We start from the raw sequence: 22,491 nt of genomic DNA on the forward strand, positions 1-22,491 counted from the left end.
TAAGAAAATGAGATACATTGGGTGCTAACACAATGGAGATTGTTTCCAAATTTAGATAAGAAAGATAGTTTAGAGAGACTTTTTAAAAAGTTGTGGATATTGGAGGTGTGGCTACCAACACTGGCCAAACATCTTGGGATTCGGTGTCATATTCAGCTACAAACATTATCCTTTTGTTTTATTTGGATTAAGATCTTTTTTAGTTCCTCTTAGTTGTGTTCCAGGACTTGGTATTTAGCGTTCAGCTCATTTGTTTTACTAACCTGAACCAATCTATCTTCTGAGGGCACCCAACCATGGCATAGAATGCTTTGAATCATAGGGAAGTTAAAATAAAATTCTGTGTAAATTGCATTGGTTTTGTTAATATTGACTATGTCGTACATACCTAATATGCCCTTAGCAAATGAGTAGAAACGTATATTTGTGTTGGGGTTTGCATATGATAGTGACGCATAATTCCTTGTCAATACCGACAAGTATTAAAAAAAGAGGTTCCCAGAAGCCCCAGTGTAAATTTTTTAGACTATTGCCCAAGCCCTTAAGTGAGCTTCAGATTTAGCTGGATTGAATGAATGACCTCCGTCTTCCATAGTGAAAAGGAGGAGAGTTTGTTGGAAACCAAATTTCTCATTATATGCATCCCAGCTATCAGGATACAGTAGAATATAATGAGAGGTTTCACTGCCTAATGGATAGACATGATCTCAACTGAAAATAATCAAAGGGGGGGGGTGGGCAGAAGTTCAGTAGGCCTCATATTTTGCTGCTTTTCATTTCATTGTGGCTAGTATGTTTTTAAGAATATTGACATAATGACATCAGATAATTTTTTCACTCCATATTCTGATTTATCTTTTTAGTTCTTTCCCTAGTGCCTTTAATGTTAATATACTTTTTACTCAACTGTCTTGCTGTGCCCTGAAATATGTAACATTTGTAAATGATCTGCGCTTAATTTCCTAATTTCTAGCACCTTATTTTATCAGACTCTGCCTCACATGAGAAACCGAGCCGGATTTATTTGCTAGTAATAATTTGTTACGGGATAGGTCTGGCGTTGAAGTGCTTCCCTACATAGCCATATAGAGCTACCCCTTTCCCCACTCAGTTGACTGAAGGTGGGATGTTGGACGGTGACAGGTCATGTTTTGTTTTTAATTTCAGAGAAAGTGTGGATGTTACTTTGGTGATCCCCCACTGACAGAACATTCAGGTACCTCATTCTACTGACATTGTAGGAGGTGGGGAAAACCTGGAAGGAATGCTGTGCTGACGCTCTCCAAAAAGTTTACTCAAAAATGGCTGGCACAAATTAGGTTTATGTTCTACAAAAGCGAGATTTATGCTGTCCTCTGTCTGCTTTTTGAGAGAGTGAAAAATGAGAGCTCAAAATAACCCACTTTTCTTGTTTGAAGGGCACTAAATGCATAGGTCAGGATTGAGAGTGGCCATTCCGTCGGCTAAATCTTGGGGACTGCGGCATAATTTGGACAGACGCCCCATTACTAAAGCCTCCTTGAAATTAATTTTGAAAAAGCCACCTATCAATGGTGTAGAAATGAAAACAAGGTCTACTTCCATTATAACAAAACATACTATTCATCGTAAACATTGCCTACATATTAGAACATTTCTGTATTCTAGTCCTTCGACCCGAAAATCCAGTTGTGTAACTTGGCTAAATTTCACCTGATTTTACTTGATAATGTGTGATATTTTTGCCCTCAATATACACGTAATCAGCAATTTATTATATGTATTGCTATACAAAACTGTTCACTAAACTTTGAATTGGACCAGCACCAGCAGCTTTCCAACACTACACAGCATCCCAAGATGGGTTTTTTCTTGCTCCTCCAACCAGAAATGCAAAACAGAAACACTCATATCGGGAGGGACAATACAAAACATAAGTAAATAAATAAGTAAACACACAAATAAATATCAAAATCAGAAGTCGTATTGAACTTGATAACAGGACACTCTCAAGTGCTGATGAACATTCCCACTCATCTAGATAAGGTCTCTTGCTGTGCCTCCTGGATTCTTCCAAATTATATGAGATAAAGTACTCCCAAAAGTATGTAATCAAGATAAGCCAAGTCATGTCAATGTTCCATACCATTTTACAGGCACACCATTTTTGTACATTGCTACGATGGCGGAAATCATTTTTGAAGTAATATTGTCACAGTGATGAAATCATTTGTGAAGTAATATCCTCACACTGATGTAGTACTTTATTTAATGTCTATTTTTTTTATCATTGATTGATTGGGTCTCTGCTTTTGTAATCATGACAGTGACTATAAATTAAATCCACGCACTATACCAAGTTTTTCTGGTAATCCCAATAGAATTGGTAACAGGAGTTCAAAGTCCCATTGCTAAAATCAGTCAAAAACTGTGGCCGATTACAGGGCACAAATGTGCAGCTTTCGATCAAAAACATCAATTTCTCCCAGCCCCTCCACCAAAATCCTGTGTTTGCAAATATTACTGTCCCCCATACCCCCCCCCCCAACCCTCCCCCCAGTGTTAGGAATGACACAGTATCACGAGCTCAGATCCGGGGAGCAATTGTTTAAATGCTACTAATTGTAATTCTGTCGGAAGCTGTATAAATGGTCTTTGCCATTGTGGTGGAACAGTGGCTTTGCATCTCTTACAGTACTTAACACAAGTTCTGAGCACAGAGGCATCATTTTAGGTCAGAAGTGGAGGAAAGCACAGAGTAACCCAAAGTTGAGTTTTAGTTAACATTATTTTATTTTTTCCACTTAAGTCAGAACGGATATTTCACTATAAGTCGTTATTACCAAAGGAACCCTTCCTTGCTTCAAAACCGAGAATATCTAGAAGCCAGAAGAGGTTTACAGAAAGAGAGAAGCATTCTCATAGGCTGCTTCTCCTAGGTGGGATGCAGGGTTTTCTACACGTTGTAATCTTGTAGCTGAATCTCTAGTGGTGTTTAGGGAGACCAACATTCTAATCATCTGTAGGTGAACGTTCTGGTCACCTTACAGGGAGTGCAGAATTATTAGGCAAGTTGTATTTTTGAGGATTAATTTTATTATTTAACAACAACCATGTTCTCAATGAACCCAAAAAACTCATTAATATCAAAGCTGAATATTTTTGGAAGTAGTTTTTAGTTTGTTTGTAGTTTTAGCTATGTTAGGGGGATATCTGTGTGTGCAGGTGACTATTACTGTGCATAATTATTAGGCAACTTAACAAAAAAAATATATATACCCATTTCAATTATTTATTATTACCAGTGAAACCAATATAACATCTCAACATTCACAAATATACATTTCTGACATTCAAAAACAAAACAAAAACAAATCAGTGACCAATATAGCCACCTTTCTTTGCAAGGACACTCAAAAGCCTGCCATCCATGGATTCTGTCAGTGTTTTGATCTGTTCACCATCAACATTGCGTGCAGCAGCAACCACAGCCTCCCAGACACTGTTCAGAGAGGTGTACTGTTTTCCCTCCTTGTAAATCTCACATTTGATGATGGACCACAGGTTCTCAATGGGGTTCAGATCAGGTGAACAAGGAGGCCATGTCATTAGATTTCCTTCTTTTATACCCTTTCTTGCCAGCCACGCTGTGGAGTACTTGGACGCGTGTGATGGAGCATTGTCCTGCATGAAAATCATGTTTTTCTTGAAGGATGCAGACTTCTTCCTGTACCACTGCTTGAAGAAGGTGTCTTCCAGGAACTGGCAGTAGGACTGGGAGTTGAGCTTGACTCCATCCTCAACCCGAAAAGGCCCCACAAGCTCATCTTTGATGATACCAGCCCAAACCAGTACTCCACCTCCACCTTGCTGGCGTCTGAGTCGGACTGGAGCTCTCTGCCCTTTACCAATCCAGCCACGGGCCCATCCATCTGGCCCATCAAGACTCACTCTCATTTCATCAGTCCATAAAACCTTAGAAAAATCAGTCTTGAGATATTTCTTGGCCCAGTCTTGACGGTTCAGCTTGTGTGTCTTGTTCAGTTGTGGTCGTCTTTCAGCCTTTCTTACCTTGGCCATGTCTCTGAGTATTGCACACCTTGTGCTTTTGGGCACTCCAGTGATGTTGCAGCTCTGAAATATGGCCAAACTGGTGGCAAGTGGCATAGTGGCAGCTGCACGCTTGACTTTTCTCAGTTCATGGGCAGTTATTTTGAGCCTTGGTTTTTCCACACGCTTCTTGCGACCCTGTTGACTATTTTGAATGAAACGCTTGATTGTTCGATGATCACGCTTCAGAAGCTTTGCAATTTCAAGAGTGCTGCATCCCTCTGCAAGATATCTCACTATTTTTGACTTTTCGGAGCCTGTCAAGTCCTTCTTTTGACCCATTTTGCCAAAGGAAAGGAAGTTGCCTAATAATTATGCACACCTGATATAGGGTGTTGATGTCATTGAACGACACCCCTTCTCATTACAGAGATGCACATCACCTAATATGCTTAATTGGTAGTAGGCTTTCGAGCCTATACAGCTTGGAGTAAGACAACATGCATAAAGAGGATGATGTGGTCAAAATACTTATTTGCCTAATAATTCTGCACTCCCTGTATTTTTGATTGGGTTGGGCTAGCTATTACACGAGCTTGAAGTTGTATATGTTTATGCTGTTGTCCATCTGAATGAATATGTAGAGCTGTGAAAACTACAACCCAAGTGTTTTGCTTTGGGGTTGTGAGGGGGCTTCATTGTGGTGGAAGCAATGCTGAGAATGGGGCCATCCAGACAGTGTTTTTGGGGCCTGCAAAAAGTCATTTTTGGAGATGTTGGGATTTAGTAGACTTCTAGCCATTTTGTTTCGCTGTTATCATAGAAGGGGAGCAGGTGTTTCTCAGGAGAGTGAATTAGAAGAAGTAACAGTGCGATGTGAAGTTAAAGTGGACAGAAAATGGGAATTAACCCGTTTGTGGTCACAGAGGGAACAGGAAACATTGAAAATAATTATTTGGTGCCATTTCACTTTATTCTTGCTGTGTCTTTACTACAGAAATTTGTTCTGAAAAAAGATAAGTCACGGATGTGAAGGTGGTCAGATACTAACTCGTCCTTTAGGAAAAGCAAGTTCCTTTCTTTGCTTCACCTTCTTTCAAAAAATTTCCCCGGTACACTAAATCTATGGTAGCTCTTTTGAAGGACGCCTTAAATAATGTCTAATATCTTAATTTGTATTAACCAATTCGATCCCTTCATTTCAGAAATCTAAGTCGGCCTCTATTGGAGGGCAGGGGACCAAGGTGAGCCATCCATGGCGTTACTCAATAAAGAAAGATTCAGAATTTCAACCTTAGTCGTACCAGCCTGTCACCAAAGTCATCATTTGCACCCAACAAGCATTGGCAAAGCTAATAGCTCTTACATAGGCTCTGATTTGTCAATGCTTATTTTGTTTTTTCCATGTTTTTTGTAAAACTTTATTGCTGGTGAAGCTGCTGGTTCGGCCTGAAACAGAACCCATTGGTCTCAAAAAGCACACATTGCTATAGTAGTTCTTGGCACCAAAGGAAACTACTTTGTATGTCAATGGGCTACTTCCAAAATGCAGAATGTTATCACTCACAGTGAAGTTGGCCAATTACCGAAGTAAGCTGATCCATTTCCCCTTCTATATGCTGTAGTAGGTGGAAGAAACATGTGAATGACACAATAGCAGGCCAAAGATTGAAAAGAGCTTTGTGAAAGCCCGTATAAGTAAGTACATAATTATACATATAATTTTAGTAAAATCAAAAGGTCTTTTCTAATGACAGACCTAAATAAGGTTATGCCACATCCTCTTTGCAGATCATGTTTTGAAGCAATAGGCAGACCTCACTAATTGGTGGCTGTAGAAATATGGGACATGCCTAAACTCCAGATAACACATTGGGTATTCACAGAACATGACAAATAGTTTAACACAGAAAGCGACTTGTGCCAGCACTGAAAGGGAGCCTAGCATTCTAGAATCATCAATTGAACGTAATTTGTGAGAAGAGGCCTGCTCTTGATATTTGGAGTCGGTTAATAAAGTGCTATTCCTGAGCAGTGTGAATACATGAACATCAAAGCAGTAGCCATGGACGGGGTATATATTTTAGGAGTCATAAACACTGACATATGTTTTGACTAATGGGTATCGATTTGATATCTGAGGCTTATTCCGGGTAGTATTAGATAATAGTTCATGAAATAGCATAAAGTGTTTGCAGAATTCCTGTGTAACATTTCAACATAGGGTTTCTAGTTTTTTGACCCTCAGTGGGCAGATCTTAGGGTTCGCGGTGTCAAGTAAAAGATGAGAACTTCAAGAGAACTGAATTCAGCTTTTTACTTTTGGCAGGAGGAATTTACATTGTGAAAGTGGTTGAAGCCTTGCAGAGTGTAGTTTGATGGTATGCATCAGGTGACATGTACTTGAATCATATTCAATTTTATTGACATCTGCTGATTGACACGTACATAACAGAGGTTATGCAGAGAATGCAGTGTAACCTGCAGTATGTCCAATTAGGCTGCTGGCAAGTGCAACCTCCATCATCTTTGATCCTAGCAATGTGAAGTGGATTCATACAGTTGCCTACTCTCCATGTTACTGGTGTATTTTATTCATGAAGGTGTGTTTCAGGAACAGGATACAAGCCCCGCTTGCACAGCAATATTTATGCGCACAATGTCAAGGCTTCTCTTGTATAGCAATATGTATCCACATGATACAGGTATCATCACATTTCTTCATCACTGTATTGCATTGGAATTTACATAGTAATTACATGCCTTTTTCAAGACCAAAAGGGCTTTCATTATTAAGATATATGCACAACATCATCTTTTCTTTTTATTCCGGTCTCACAGAGGTGGACACATTGAAAAAGAGCAAAGAACATTTGATCCCATGCAGGGTATTTACAGCACATAAACATTGAAGCATAGTGTTAATACAGAACTCTGCTATCTGATAGACACTTCTAGCCACAGATTCTTTACTTTAGAATATTAATCAGGTGTCAGACTTGATCCGGAAATTTCGAACATTACTGCTGTGTGTCGGTATGTGGTGTTGATCAACTCTACTCAGCCCTGTCAGTGCTGGATGTGACGTGCGATGCTTGCATATAAGTGTCATCCCAGTGAGTTGACATCAGTTCTTTTCTTTCTGCACCATAAGCACAGATCTCGAGAAAGCAACCTCAGTAAAATTTCTGGACTGTTTTTTACAATTCCTTTACCTTTCTGTGCTTCTAGTGTGCAAATACCGATGTCCCTATAAAATCCTGTGGGGTTTAAACCCTGTGATTCCTGATCCAGGCAGCTGCCTATGACAGAGCCCACTTGGTTTGGCTCTGGAGCCTAGAGCCAGACCACGATTCCAAGGCCTGCCCTGACTGTTGCGCCATGATTCCTAAGGTGTTCTGGGGTGTTTCCTGAAGCTATTGGTCACCCGACGCCAGTCAACTCCGTGACGCTCTTAGTCCTGGTCGAGTGGAAGATCCCTGGCCCATTTGCTGAGCTAGTTCCAGCGTTCATCGTCACGTTCTAAGTCGCCGGGTAAATCCAAAAGAAATCAAAGAAGTAAAAGCCCTCTTTGGTTTTGCCATGCCAATCCAACTCTTTGGATGAGGCAAGGGAACAATGTCACAGGTCTAGACCCACACCCAAATGTCAGCCTCAGAGTTTGGGTCCACTCCGTGCCTTCCAGAATTTTCTGAAATTGGAGCCACCTCACCCATTTAAAGCAGTTCTATGAGGACATGCGCCTGTCGGGCCCTTTAGATCTGTTCCCAAGTCTGGATTGGCACCAGTTACAAGGCAACACCCTTCCCCAGAGCCTGTTCCACTGTTGTCAACCACACTGTCATACCTGACTCCAGCTCTGGCTAGAACACGACATTCTGAGTAAGAGCCAAGGCCTACTTTTTTCAATAGGTCCTGTGAGAAGAACCATTGGGGAGGATCTCAGGATCCTTATGGTTATCCCACCCCATGGAAGATCCTGAGGATAACTTGTTTGAGGAACTGGCAGATGTCACTGGTTTGGACACTTCCCCAGACACTGGCTTAGTTTCTTCTTCTAGTGTGGCTACGGAGGAAGGGGCTTCATTTACCATGGTGCAGAGGAAGGCAGCGAAGTTCCCAGACCTCATGCTGCCCTTGGTGTCATTGAGGGAAACAACTTCACAGTGGTGCTTCAGCCAGGGGTTGCCCACACAGAACCTCTTCTCCCTTTTAACACAGCCTTCATGAATATCCTGTTTGGGACATGGGCCAATCCTTGCACAGGGGCACAGAGACTTACTCTGAAGCTGCTCTGTGTCATTGCTTCCTGCATCATGCTGGTAAAACATGCCCTATAGTACATGCAGGTGCAGCAGTGAGACTCCCACCTAATCCAGCTATTGGAGTGAACTGCAAAAGGCTTGCACTGGTGACTGACGAACTGCGATTAGGTCAGTGACAAAACCCCTCTCCCTTCCCCACCCAGAGCTCAGTGTGGTGGCAGATGCATCCCTTCTGGGTTAGGTCGACCATAAGGGAGAGGTGGAGATAAGAGTATTCTGGTCTACGGTGGAGTCTCAGCTCCATATAAACCTCTTGGAATTGACAGAAAAATGCATGGCATTGAAAGACTTCCTTCCATAAAGGGTGAGGCACCACCATGCGGTACTGCAACATGTGGGGCAGGGTGGGGTCTAAGACTCTGTGTCAAGAGGTTAATTACCTCTGGACATGGCTGGCATGCCAGGACATCTTCCATGTTGTACAACATCTGGTAGGCTCTCTGAATGCCAAAGAGGTGAGCTCAGCAGTCGATGCCTTGTGGATCACGAATAGCATCTCCATTTGGAGGTGGTGCAAGGTCTCTTCTGCGACTGGGGAGAACCTTGGTTAGATCTATTCACCACTGCAGTAGATGTGTAATGTCAGCAACTCTGCATGCTGGACTTTCCGAGGCTGTCCTTACTCCTAAATGCATTTTGTCTTGAGTGGACTTCATGCTTCCTGTACGCCTTCCCACTGACACCCCTCCTTCCCAGAGTTCTCAAGATGGTCAAGAGCAACCAGTCCTAAGTCATATTGTGGCTCCTGATTGGGCATGGAGAGTATGGTATCCCGATCTCCTGAGCATGAGTGTCAGTCCTCAGGTTGGGCTTCCCCTTTGAGACCATCTTTTGTTGCAGTAACAGGGCAGTGTTTAGCACCCAAAGCTGCGCACACTCCACCCTCATGCTTGGAGATTGAGCAGCAGCAACTGACAGCCTTTGACCTCCCTTTGGAATGATGTGAAGTCATTCTGGCAGCCAGTGATCTCTCAACTAATACCATATATGCCTTCCATTGGGACAAGTTTGTGGCTTTATGCTATGACAAACATGTTGATCCCCTCTCTGCACCTTTGTCTAATGTCTTGTTGTTTGTTCTGTCTGTAGCCCAGGAAGGCTTTGCTTTGGGCACAGTTAAAGGGTATCTTTCAGCAATCTGCACTTTTTTTTACAGTTGCCAGATCAACCCCGGTTCAACTCACCAGTTATGACCCCTTTCATAAAAGGACTCCAACGTTTGTTTCCTCCAAAACCCTTCATTTTGCCCCTGTTGGACCTGAAGTTGGTTTTGATGTTTTTGATGTGATCATCCTTCAAAATCATGCACAGTTGCCCTCTACACCTCTTGACCATCAAATCAATATTTTTAATGGCCATCACATCAACCAAGGACTTAGCAAACGTCAGGCACTTTATGTGCCCCCTCCTTAAACCACTTCTTCTCAGATAAACTGATTATCTGTACTTGTGCCTCTTTCCTACCAAAGGGGGGTGACGCTTTTCCACACTGGCCACATCACATTCCCGACCTTCTTTGCTCTATCTCACCCTTCTAAAGAGGAGGAGAGACTCCATCAACTCGACCTCAAAAGAGAGCTGTTGTCCTGCATTGGTAGCACCAAAATAGTTCAGGCAGATGACCGACTTTTCATTGGGTTCACTGGAGCAAACCAAGAAAAAGCTGTGCAGAAACAAGCCATCTCCATATGCATTTTGCTTTACATGAACAGTTGTTACAAATAGACTAAAAAGCACCTTCCTGAAGGTTAGCAAGCTCATTCCACCAGAGCCAAGAAAGCAACCACTGCTTTAGCCCACAGAGTCCCCATCCTAGACATCTGTAAGGCTGCTATAAGGGCATCTCTAACCATGTTTACCAAACACTACTGGCTGGATAATCAGGTCTGTTGCGATGGGAACTTTGCCAGTTCGGTCCTTCAGGACATCTTGGTTTAATCTATTCGCAAACTCACTTCCTGGGAGGTATTATTTCGGTATGTATTTTGTGGCAATGAATCTGTGGTTAGAAACCTATATCAGATGAACAAGTTACTTACCTTCAGTAATGCCTTAACTTGTAGCGACTGTATCTAGCTGCAGATTTGATACCGACCCTTCCATCCTCCCCTCTTTTGGTAATGGATGCTCTCTATTTAGAAGGCCCCTATTTAGTGTCTGCACACTGGTTCATCGGTTCTGTGTGTGGCTAAGTGCTTCTGGCATGGAAATGTCAGAAAAGAAACTGGTGTCAGGGCACTGAGGTGGAATGTATGTCAAATCTGGCACAGATGATGCTGACGGAGCTAGTCAATGCAACCTACTGGTGTGCAGAGGTACTTCTTTAAAAATTCCAGGTCTAATCTGATGGCTGGGGAATAGTCTAAGGTAAGAAATCTGCAGCTAGATAGAGTCTCTACCAGATAAGGTAATACCGAAGGTAAGTAACAGGTATATTAGAAACAGATTGCCATTATTTGCCACTCTTGACTCTACAGGTTCCCTCTCAAACAGGTCCTGTCCAACTCAGAACCTTTCCAGTATTGCTTGAAAACTTCAAAATTGATGTTTTTGTAGGCTTTGCAACAGGGTTGCTGATTACAAAGGTTCTCTAGTTTTTCACCTTATGCCTGTTGTAAGGAAATGCCTCCTTGACATGGTTACGCCCTGACTTTTTGCCTTTGCTGATGCCAAGTTATGATTTGAAAGTGTGCTGAGGCCTGCTAACCAGGCCCCAGCACCAGTGTTTTTTCCCTAAACTGTACCTTTGTCTCCACAATTGGCACAACCCTGGCACCCAGGTAAGTCCCTTGTAACTGGTACCCCTGGTACAAAGGGCCCTGATGCCAGGGAAGGTCTCCAAGGGCTGCAGCATGCCTTATGCCACCCTAGAGACACCTCACTCAGCACAGACACACTGCTTGCCAGCTTGTGTGTGCTGGTGGGGAGAAAATGACTAAGTCGACATGGCACTCCCCTCAGGGTGCCATGCCAACCTCACACTGCCTATGGCATAGATAAGTCACCCCTCTAGCAGGCCTTACAGCCCTAAGACAGGGTGCACTATACCACAGGTGAGGGCATAGGCGCATGAGTACTATGCCCCTACAGTGTCTAAGCAAAACCTTAGACATTGTAAGTGCAGGGTAGCCATAAGAGTATATGGTCTGGGAGTCTCTCATACACGAACTCTACAGCACCATAATGGCTACACTGAAAACTGGGAAGTTTGGTATCAAACTTCTCAGCACAATAAATGCACACTGATGCCAGTGTACATTTTATTGTGAAATACACCCAGAGGGCATCTTAGAGATGCCTCCTGAAAACATACCTGACTTCCAGTGTGGGCTAACTAGTTTTACCAGCCTGCCACACACCAGACATGTTGCTGGCCACATGGGGAGAGTGCCTTTGTCACTCTGTGGCCAGGAACAAAGTCTGTACTGGGTGGAGGTGCTTCTCACCTCCCCCTGCAGAAACTGTAACACCTAGCGGTGATCCTCAAAGGCTCACCCCCTTTGTTACAGTGCCACAGGGCATCCCAGCTAGTGGAGATGCCCGCCCCTCTGGCCACTGCCCCCACTTTTGGCGGCAAGGCCAGTGGAGATAATGAGAAAAACAAGGAGGAGTCACTGGCCAGTCAGGACAACCCCTAAGGTGTCCTGAGCTGAGGTGACTCTGACTTTTAGAAATCCTCCATCTTGCCGATGGAGGATTCCCCCAATAGGATTAGGGATGTGACCCCCTCCCCACCGGGAGGAGGCACAAAGAGGGTGTAGCCACCCTCAGGGCTAGTAGCCATTGGCTACTATCCTCCCAGAACTAACCACACCCCTAAATTGAGTATTTAGGGGCTCCCAGAACCGAGGAAGATAGATTCCTGCAACCTGAAGATGAAGAAGGACTGCTGACCTGAAGCCCTGCAGAGAAGACGGAGACACCAACTGCTTTGGCCCCAGCCCTACCGGCTTGTCTCCCCACTTCAGGAAAAACTGCAACAGTGACACGTCCCCCAGGGTCCAGCGACCTCTGAAGCCTCAGAGGACTACCCTGCATCTAAAAAGGACCAAGAAACTCCCGAGGACAGTGGCCCTGTTCAACCAACTTGCAACTTTGCAACAAAGAAACAACTTTTAAAGACCACACGTTTCCCGCCGGAAGCGTGAGACTTTCCACTCTGCACCCGACGCCTCCGGCTCCACCTACGGAAAACCAACTCTACAGGGAGGTCTCCCCAGCGACTGCGAGCCCGTGAGTAGCCAGAGTTGACCCCCCTGAGCCCCCACAGCGACGCATCCAGAGGCTCCCCCTGACCACGACTGCCTGCTTCAAAGAACCCAACGCCTGGGAAACACAGTGCACCCGCAGCCCCCAGGACCTGAAGGATCCGAACTCCAGGGCAGGAGCGACCCACAGGCGGCCCTCTTCCTAGCCCAGGTGGTGGCTACCCCGAGGAGCCCCCCCCCCATGCCTGCCTGCATCGCTGAAGAGACCCCCGGGTCTCCCCATTGAATCCTATTGCGAACCCAACGCCTGTTTGCCCTCTGCACCCGGCCGCCCCTGGGCCGCTGAGGGTGTACTTTCTGTGCCTGCTTGTGTCCCCCCCCGGTGCCCTACAAAATCCCCCCTAGTCTGCCCTCCGTAGTCGCGGATACTTACCTGCTGGCAGACTGGAACTGGGGCACCCCTCTTTCCATTGAAGCCTATGTGTTTTGGGCACCACTTTGACCTCTGCACCTGACCGGCCCTGAGCTGCTGGTGTGGTAACTTTGGGGTTGCCTTGAACCCCCAACGGTGGGCTACCTTGGACCCAACTTTGAACCCTGTAAGTGTTGTACTTACCTGTGAAACTAACAAATACTTACATCCCCCAGGAACTGTTGATTTTTGCAGTGTCCATTTTTAAAATAGCTTATTGCCATTTTTGCCAAAACTGTACATACTATTGTGATGATTCAAAGTTCCTAAGATACCTGAGTGAAATACCTTTCATTAAAATATATTTTTCTATACAAAAACCTATTGGCCTGGAATTGTCTTTGAGTGTGTGTTCCTCCTTTATTGCCTGTGTGTGTATGTACAACAAATGCTTAACACTACCCTCTGATAAGCCTACTGCTCGACCACACTACCACAAAATAGAGCATTAGAATTATCTCTTTTTGCCACTATTTTACCTCTAAGGGGAACCCTTGGACTCTGTGCATGCTATTTCTTACTTTGAAATAGTACATTCAGAGCCAACTTCCTACACCTGTTTCTTCCTTTACTGTGCACGTCCGGTCTCTTTATATCACTCTTGAAGGTTCTTTTTTTTCTCTGCTTCCTTCCTTTTTCATTGCGCCCTTCTCTTTCTCTTCCTTCTGCATTCTCCATTTTCCTACTTTCTCTCTCTCGCGCTGGGTAAAAATCTGTTCCTGAAAGTTCTGGTCGCCAAAAATGACTACTATTGTCCCTCATCTGCAGCCACGAGCACAACTGAAGCACTGAAGAATAGACTGCACCCTGCAGGCTCCTGCGCTCACCCGCCACCACAACCCTGGAAAAACCCAAACCGGCAGGGGTGAGGTGTGGCTAGACACCCCTGAGATCCCCACCCTCTTGGTTGAGCCCATTCTTTGAACAAAATGCTTCCAGCTCAGATTAACTGATTGTTCATTTTCCAAATAAATGTCTCGAGTGTGGATTAAATTACAATCTTCCAAAATAAATAAGAATTTGGCAGCTGTCTTTTACTTCAGTCAGACGGTGGTGAAATGTCCCCAGGTGAAGAACAGTTCAAGAAACCGAACACGCTGCTACACCCATGTCATTACCAAGCTCTTAACAGAGCAGTCATGTTTGGTGGAAATATGATCCGGAAAGACTCCTCATAGAACACATCTTTCATCACAATCATGATTGAACTATGATACAAAAAACGGCCATAAGTGGAAAAAACCGTTTGTATTCTCTCCAGCTAAATACCAAAGGGCGGGAATGCATTTCTTTGAGTATTTGGCCATTTGCCTCTTTACACCTATTGTGTCGAAAACTAACGAGACGGTGGAAATAATGAATCATAAATGAACTGAAAGCGCAATGCTGCCATAATAGAAAAGATAAAAGGCGTATATTCAGTACGCATAAACATACCCACTTGCGTGAATTAAAAATGTGAGCTCTGACAAACTGTCATGTCTGTATGTTTATATTATTGGAAAAAGACACCCCAATAATACACAAAATATTAACTTGTGACTTTCGTGCATGGTCTCATCTTAAGAAAAAGAGTAAATAACATTTAAAAACGTTGCATATTTTCAAAATAATATGTAGGCACGTTTCAGTCTTCCATGCAAGAAAGCTCTACGTACCAAAACGTGACAGAATACCTAAGCGAAGAGTGATTATTTATAAAACGGAAGTGGGGAACATTATGAGAGCGAGTCAATCAGTACCCACGTTGAAAGGGAATTTGCATAGTGGTGACACATCATTATGGAATTAACTTAATGTATATTTAGACAAGAAAAAAGTAGGAGGTATTCGACAGATGTTTACCCTGGAATAAATTGATGCCACAAACACTTGGCGTTTGATTGCTTAAGTTCCAAGCGCCAATTCAGTTGAAAAGTATTGAAGTATGTGACATAAGAAGAGCGCGCCACCTTCAGGCGTTAATCAGAACTATTCCGTTTTTAAAGTTTAAATTCCAATTTTAAGTTCGTTGTTATTTACAATGAACGTGTATATCCGACAATACCGCCCACAGGATAATTTGTGTATCTTTAATGAAAAAACTGTGCAAAACGACTGCAATCAACCGTGGCAACTAAAAAATATATCTGCCGGCCGTCTTGCAAACGAGTGGGAAAAGGCTGCCTATCAACTGGGGTTGTAGCTACTCACTCTGAGAAACCTAGGAGGACTTAAAGACTCTAGGTGCAGACAGGAAACTCCTTTCCAGCCCCAGGCTGGAAGTGAGGTCTACCCAAGGCTCCAAGTTGTAGCCTTGACTTCAGTGACAAAGCCCAAGACTAGACTGGCCGTACTGGGAATCAGGCATTTCCCAAGGAGGCTGGAGGGGTGGGGGACGTTTTTGTTACTTGGGGCAGATTTCACAGTAGTGCTGCAATATCGATCCCCGGTAACAAAATAAGCAGACCTGGCCAGCATAATCACTCACTCTTGCAGCAGAGTTTCATGATTATCCTGCAGTTTTCAGGCAACAGTAAAAGTGTCAAGATTGAAATCTCAAGTGGTTAATCTGCCTGCTGGAAAGACATTGGAGTTTTACCTATTGGAAGTTTTGACTCATCTAAAGTAATACAGAGAATTAATATACCTGCTGCAAAAAATATGCACCATGCAGATCACGGAACTGTATTTTATGAGGTTAGCTCAGTTGGTTACGGATTTTATCATAGAGATCCTTTAGTTACAGTTCATAACTTAAAATTGTAATCTAGCAAAGTGAGGTATGAACTGCCATCAAAAAGCTGCATGCAAACTTCATGGTACAGTTTTGAAAGTTATGTTTCCCCCCAGCCTTTCATTAGCCCAATGTTGCTGAAATGTGTTTATTCGGGTAGACACACACTTGTATTAGCAAATCCAACCCTAATCACTGTTTTAGGTTTTGAATCCTGAGTTTGTGCTTCTCCAGACCAAGCACTCTTAACAAATGCCTACCATTATGGATGACGTGAATCCTATAACTTGTATTCCCTTTTGTCTCCTGTAACATTTTCTGTACACTAATTTATACATGTATGATTCATTGTCGTTTTATGTGTGTGTGATGTAAGATGCTCTTTCGCCATACACTGACAGTATAGGTGGGAAAAAAAATGAAAGACACGTGAAAGAGGGGCTATGGAGAGATGAGAGGCCCTGTTGAAGGGTGATAGTGAGGGAATCATTGAAGGGCCCCAACAAAGATTGGGTGCTGCATTCTAATGTCATCATTTCATATCCTTTAAAAGCTAATAAATTGAATATATAATGGTCAATGTGTTTTAGAATGCACCATTTTGCTATTTTTCCCAAATTTTCAAGGGGGAAAGCCCCAAACTCCTCTTGTAGTGGTCAGTGGCTGATTGCACTCACCTGCTACATGACGTACACGGTCTGGTCTGACAAAATTTGCCAGGGCTCTACACTATAGATACGCGTGAAGCTATGGACAAAAACTAGAATAACAGATACGCACAACCAGTCACTCAGGACAAGGAACACAACCTTACACCATGCAGAGGACCTTTCCAACTCAATAATATAGATCTGATTTCGCTGAACGTGAAATCCAAAATCTCGGCCAAATTTCCCTTATCCATGATTCTTGATAAAAACGATACCACCTACCATTAAGATTTGGAACGTTCATTTTGGGTCTGGTTTCATTGTTTGCTTGTTGTAATCTGTGAATTCTAAGTTCTGAAAAAACCCTTGTACAAGTACTTGGATGGGGTTTGGGTAATGGGCTGAGTGACATAAGTCAGTTTCCACTTTCACCCTCAACTAATTAATTAATCTTCAGAGTGGGCTAAGTTTTCACCAGCTGTTTAGATCTTAGCTCCAAAAGTTTTTGGATTTACTGCGCTTTAGGATGCTAACTAATAGAGGGGACTAGCACCTCATCTTATATACGCGCAGCCAGTCACTTGGATTTAGTAGGACAAAGGAGGATGGCGTGTCTATTGTTGAGGTTCTGAGCGAGGTATTATTCTGGGTAGATCGCTCAGGAATTCCACTTCACCGCAAAACTTCACTTTTAAGGTTAATTGGTTTCTGTTTAATAGTGATTTAGATGCAACATTTCTTGGTGATACAAATACACATTAGTAAACCTTTGGTACTAACAGGGAGGAAAGACAAGGGAGTATCGAAAGATTGAAATAGAATCCTACTTTTTCAACAGTATAAAACTAGTTCAGGTTGGTACAGGACAAAATACCTAAATACCTCCAACATCTAAAGTTAAAATAGCCCTGTAAAATATATTTCCAATGTATTAAAATACATCCTCTTTTGCAGCTCCTTCTACTGAAGAAGCTATTTGAATGAGGTTCTGCTGAATGACAAGAAGGCCACTTTCCTTGCACTTGCTGCCTCTCAATTCCCGAATTCCGCGTCGGAACCTGAAGTAATTTCGAGTTTTGGAAAAGGGTGGATTTACAATGCTCCCACAAGTCTCCCAGGCAGGGTATTTTTTACAAGGTTAGTCCATCATTATAATTCTGCTGATAATGATCATCAAGGCTGATATCTCCCTCCAGTTGTGTTCCTTTTTATTAAGGGAGGTATTCTACATGTTCCTAGCTATTCTTCTAAACGTATCCAAGGAGGGTTCTTTCAAGCCCAACAGTTATTCTTGAATCTTTAAATTGCTTCTCTTGTTGATCAGATGTTCTCTTATCACTTCCTAATGTAGGTCCAGAAATGTGCACATGAATGTCAATATGCAGAGGACTTCCATTTATTTTTTAAAAATTCACCAGGTAACTGTGCACGAGAGAAGAATTTGCGCCTTTCACAACAGTACTTATTTTCCCCCGTTTTCTTCCAGTTCTCTCAAGGCTCCCTCATATTTGCCTTAAGTCATCAGAACCCTTTTCCATATCTAAATCACTTTCATTCTCTCTAGCTTCTCTTGCAGTTTTAGGTATGGTTTTAGAAATGCTTCTGCTCTCATCTCCTAAGTTTCCTTTTCATCACAAACTCATCCACTCCCAAGGCTTCTGAGTAACTTTCAAAGGCTTGATGCCAGCCCCCCACACTATTGCTGGTGCACTTGGACTTTGCAAAATGCCAGGAGGCCAGTATTCTGCCATTTGCAGAGCCATTGCATAGTCATTCTCACTTAGAGTATATGAGTTCACCTTTAAACATTTATTTTTGTGTTGGCCTTAAACAAAGGTTTGTGACAATGCTAATAAGTTGCCCCTTGGAGTTGTGTACTAAGAGCAAACTCCACCACCTCTACAAAACAAATAATTGAAACAAGTAAATTTGTCACTGCCATCATGAAATTCCTCACAGTAAAAATAAAATAATTAAAGTTTTCACCGATGTCTTGGACCCTCTATTTTCTTTTTAAATAAATGCCTAAAATAGATAACGTGGTCATCATAGTCTTAAGAAAGTAATCCACAGTGCTCATTGTGCTGCATTCCCACACAGGTTAGGTTTAACAGGATCAGAAGTCATCTGTATACTTCTATGTTTCACCTTTAGTCTTTCTTGAATGACAATACAAAATTATACTGGTGATGCACCATATAGGTGTTTCACCCCTTGACACTCCTCAGTTTAATGGGTCGCCATTCAATCATTGACTGTTGTGCTGCATTACTCATGGAAAAAATGATGCAGCACCACATACAGTATTCTTGGGAGATAAGGTGCACTACCAAACATGGGATTAAGCTGCTCTGATTTGAGTGTTAGCTCGCGGGTGGCACCAATGCACGTGATGGTTTGTGAGCAAGTTCGTGTATCTGGTGGCCAGAGGACTCTGTACCTTCTGGTAGCAACTAAGCACTGAGGGGCAATTCAAAGAATGCTAGGCAAACTTGCAGTGCTTGTTAATTATAAAAAAGATAATTATTGATTGCAGTAGCACATCAACTCTTAGGAGTTGGGTACCATGGAGAATTACTGTGCGTAGAAGTAGGATTCACACTTGTTGCCAATTCTGCAGATTACTCACACACTAATGAAAGTCTTCCAGGTAATTGGGAGAATTGTTCACATGGTCCAGCTGCTGGCAGGCACAACAATCCCATCATTTTAGAATCACTGCAGGTCCATACAGCCTTAAAGATACACTCAATGCAATAACAACACCTTTTAGAGATTGCAAATCTTGGGCGATTGAGGGGAAGAGTGGTGAAAAAGTACCTTGTATATAAAATTCCAGACATACCACTAATCTGGTCAGCTTGCGGAGTAAGATGTCCTAATTTTGCAGATTTGATTTCAACTCTTTCTTTAAAGACTCCACTTTCTTACTTTGAAGCTTTAACATTTCCTTCATAGAGTTTACTAAAATGTCAAAATCAATCTGACAGGGAGACAATCATTTTCATAATTCATGATCAATCCAAAAGTATTTGGAACTGATATTATGATCTGATATCGATGGAATGCTTGGATTAACCTCAGCCACTGGTAATTACTCTAGTTTGCATTCCAGTCCTTTGTTCTTTTGCCTACCATGCCATCTCAGACATGGACCTGCCATATGTAAATCTGCCCTGATCCAGCTCCAATAGTCCAACCTTAACTACCAGGCTCCCATTGAATGAGAACACAAGCAACCCTAAGACCATTTCATGTTTACCAGTTTACATGAGCTTGTGGAATGTAAGGGATCAACAAACATTTAAGTTTTCTTTAGTATTATCACAGCAAATTCACATGATTGGTCCAACAAAGTCAGGAAGCAGTGGGATCATGGTATATTGTTCTCTCATCACAGGATGTTAATGATATGTAACAACTCTTCATATGTGACTTGGATAAAGTGACTAAAAGGTCCTCATCTTGGAAATGTTTACACCTACAAGTGAATAGGCCTCGTTTCTCTGCTCTGCTCCAGAACTACTAATTTCAGTGATCCTGGACCAGCCACTTTGGAAAACAGTCAGGAATGCTGGGACCACCTCAAAGAAAAAAAGTTATAGTGCAGCAAAGTAAAGTAAGGAGTAGGTCAGTGTTTTGGCTAAGTCCATTTTCAGACATCGGTTGTCATATAGTCTATACCTAGTTGAATTCTTTTGATACCTTTTATTGAACCTATATACTAACCATTCAACAATGTGTCCCCTTTTTAAAAATAGGTCAGTGGGTGCAACAATTCTCATATTTGTCCCATTGTACTTGCCATTTTCCACCAGGTTTCCCCCATATACAATCAAATGCCATGTTGTGTCCAAAGTTTCCTCAGAATACCAACCAATGTCATCCTATGCCTGAATTTTCTGACACACCTGCCAATGCCATGAAGTGCCCCTTTTTCATCCTTTTGCCAGGGAATGCCATAGTGTGCACATGATTTCACCAAACGTCAAGCATATCCATTAGGTGGCTGTAGTACTCTCCTGTTTTTCACATGCATGGCTATTTGATTACATACAGTTTTCTAGAATGTTACGTGTAGAATGGTCAGGTCCACTACTGGTCAGTTACTTAATTGTTGCGGTTTGGATCCGATGTCCCTGTTGAACCCTTTATACTTCAGTGGAATAAAGCTGAAGCTGATACAACTACTTTGATCTATGAGCATATTTTCTTCCACACTACACTGGTGATGAGGATTACTTATGAATTGGGAAATTTAATAAGTTGTATTTCTTGCTTATGTGGTGTTTTTGGATGGTAGTTATTGTTCTGCGGATAGGAAGTGGTTGTTTTTCAATCATTGTTTGTGTTGATTTTGGGTTACAGGAATTTATGAACGTCTTTCCTTTGGTAGGACCAGGTTGTAAAGATGTTTATGAATATGCTTTTAAACAAATGTTACTATGCTATTGAAAGAATACCAATGTAGTTATGGAACAATATACATTTTAGTCATGCAAACAGGGTAATGATGAATCAATTGAAGATTATGTCTCAGTTTGATGGTCTCTTGCCTCCACTTGTGATTTTGAACATATTAATTATGAGTAAGGGGTATGTGATCAAATTTTGATGAAAATCGTTAACAAAAATGTACAAGAAAGGGGGTGAATAACAGCTGACACAACACTTTACACCATTATGCAAAAGGGATTGAAAATTCTGAACTTGTTGTTCATGAAATCAGTGATGATCCAGAAGTCCAAGTTAATACTGTTTCAATGAAAAATGTAGATGAAAAAAATAAAAATAAAAACATAACAGCTTGTGGGATAGTAAGAGGAATTATAATCATTTTTCTTACAGATGTAGAAGCCAAGCACATTTAGGAGATTTTAAAAACAGTTCAGCTGTAGAAATTTGTTGTAAATGTAGGAACACTTCAGTAGAGTGTGTTAGAGTACGGACAGCAAAAAAGTAACTTTTGTAATAGAAGAAGAGTAAGATGAAAATGCTACATACAGCAGGATGTTATTATGATACCAATTAGGTTCTCACTGTGGATGACAAGAGCAACAGTTTCTCCTCATGCATTGTAGACATTGATGAAAAACCCATTTTGTTATTTGTAGTTTTGTATGTTTGGTTGACCATTTTAACCCCTTAACTGCTGGCCTTCCTACCCACCCCATGCCGAGCCCTCTTTTGGCTATTTGGGGTAGCTTGAGCTTATCGCTCCATATTATTTTTCCACATAATGTATCCATGCCAAAATCACGTCCTTTTTTTTTCAACTTCCAAGGATTTCTAAGGGTAACGAAACAAAGAGAGTGGGACAAGGAGATCAATAAAGGTACAGTGTACGGCCTCTCAAATTACTGAACATATCAAAAAGAGTACACTGTTCCTACATATTAAATGTGCAGACACAGGTTCAGCACTGACAGTTTCAATGCTAGAAAGAGCAGGCCCTCACACATCTGTGGGATGTCATGCTTCATCATAGGGCCTGCTTCACGTCAGACTGGCGCTGCAATGTCTGACGGCCACCAGAGGGGGCACTCTGCTGCAGATCGTTAACAACAGTGTGTGTCAAAAGTGAGGGTTAGGACTATATCTAGATCTTCCCCGAAGAAAAAAGCAGAAGAAACTAAAACCAGAATAAAATTGGCTCAAGGACCTCTTAATACTAATTTTAATTGAGGTGGAAGGCCTTGGTCAACATTAAAAACATACATATGAGGAGTGGGTGCGGAGTAAGGTTCCCCCACTCGCAAAGTGGAAGCGTTGTTGAGAATATTCTTCCCAACAGCTAGTAACTCAAGTCAACATGTTTCGTGCCTTTCATGCCCCTACGGATCGTATGGCGCTTCTTCAGGACCAAAAATAGCAACAATTCTTCTGCTATACTACATACCTCTAAGAATTATCGGGGAGTAGGTTATTACTTACATGAACACTACATCGTAAGTAACCTACATGGAAGCACCTGTGTACAAAAAGAACAAGGAGTTACATCTAAACATTATTTGAGCAAACTAGTCAACATCTCTTGCGAACAACCAGTGACATTGTGGAAAACCGTGTGACAGTTGTGTGCAAACAAAAC

General features: G+C 42.3%; 1 long non-coding RNA gene across 1 annotated transcript in view; it reads right to left on the bottom strand.

Moving 5' to 3' along the window:
• The window catches only part of LOC138261737 (uncharacterized), a 62,455-nt gene that overhangs the window by 39,081 nt on the left and 883 nt on the right, over positions 1 to 22,491 (bottom strand). The window lies entirely within an intron of this gene.

Source organism: Pleurodeles waltl, chromosome 10 (assembly GCF_031143425.1).
Source record: "Pleurodeles waltl isolate 20211129_DDA chromosome 10, aPleWal1.hap1.20221129, whole genome shotgun sequence".
Classification (NCBI taxonomy): domain Eukaryota; kingdom Metazoa; phylum Chordata; class Amphibia; order Caudata; family Salamandridae; genus Pleurodeles; species Pleurodeles waltl.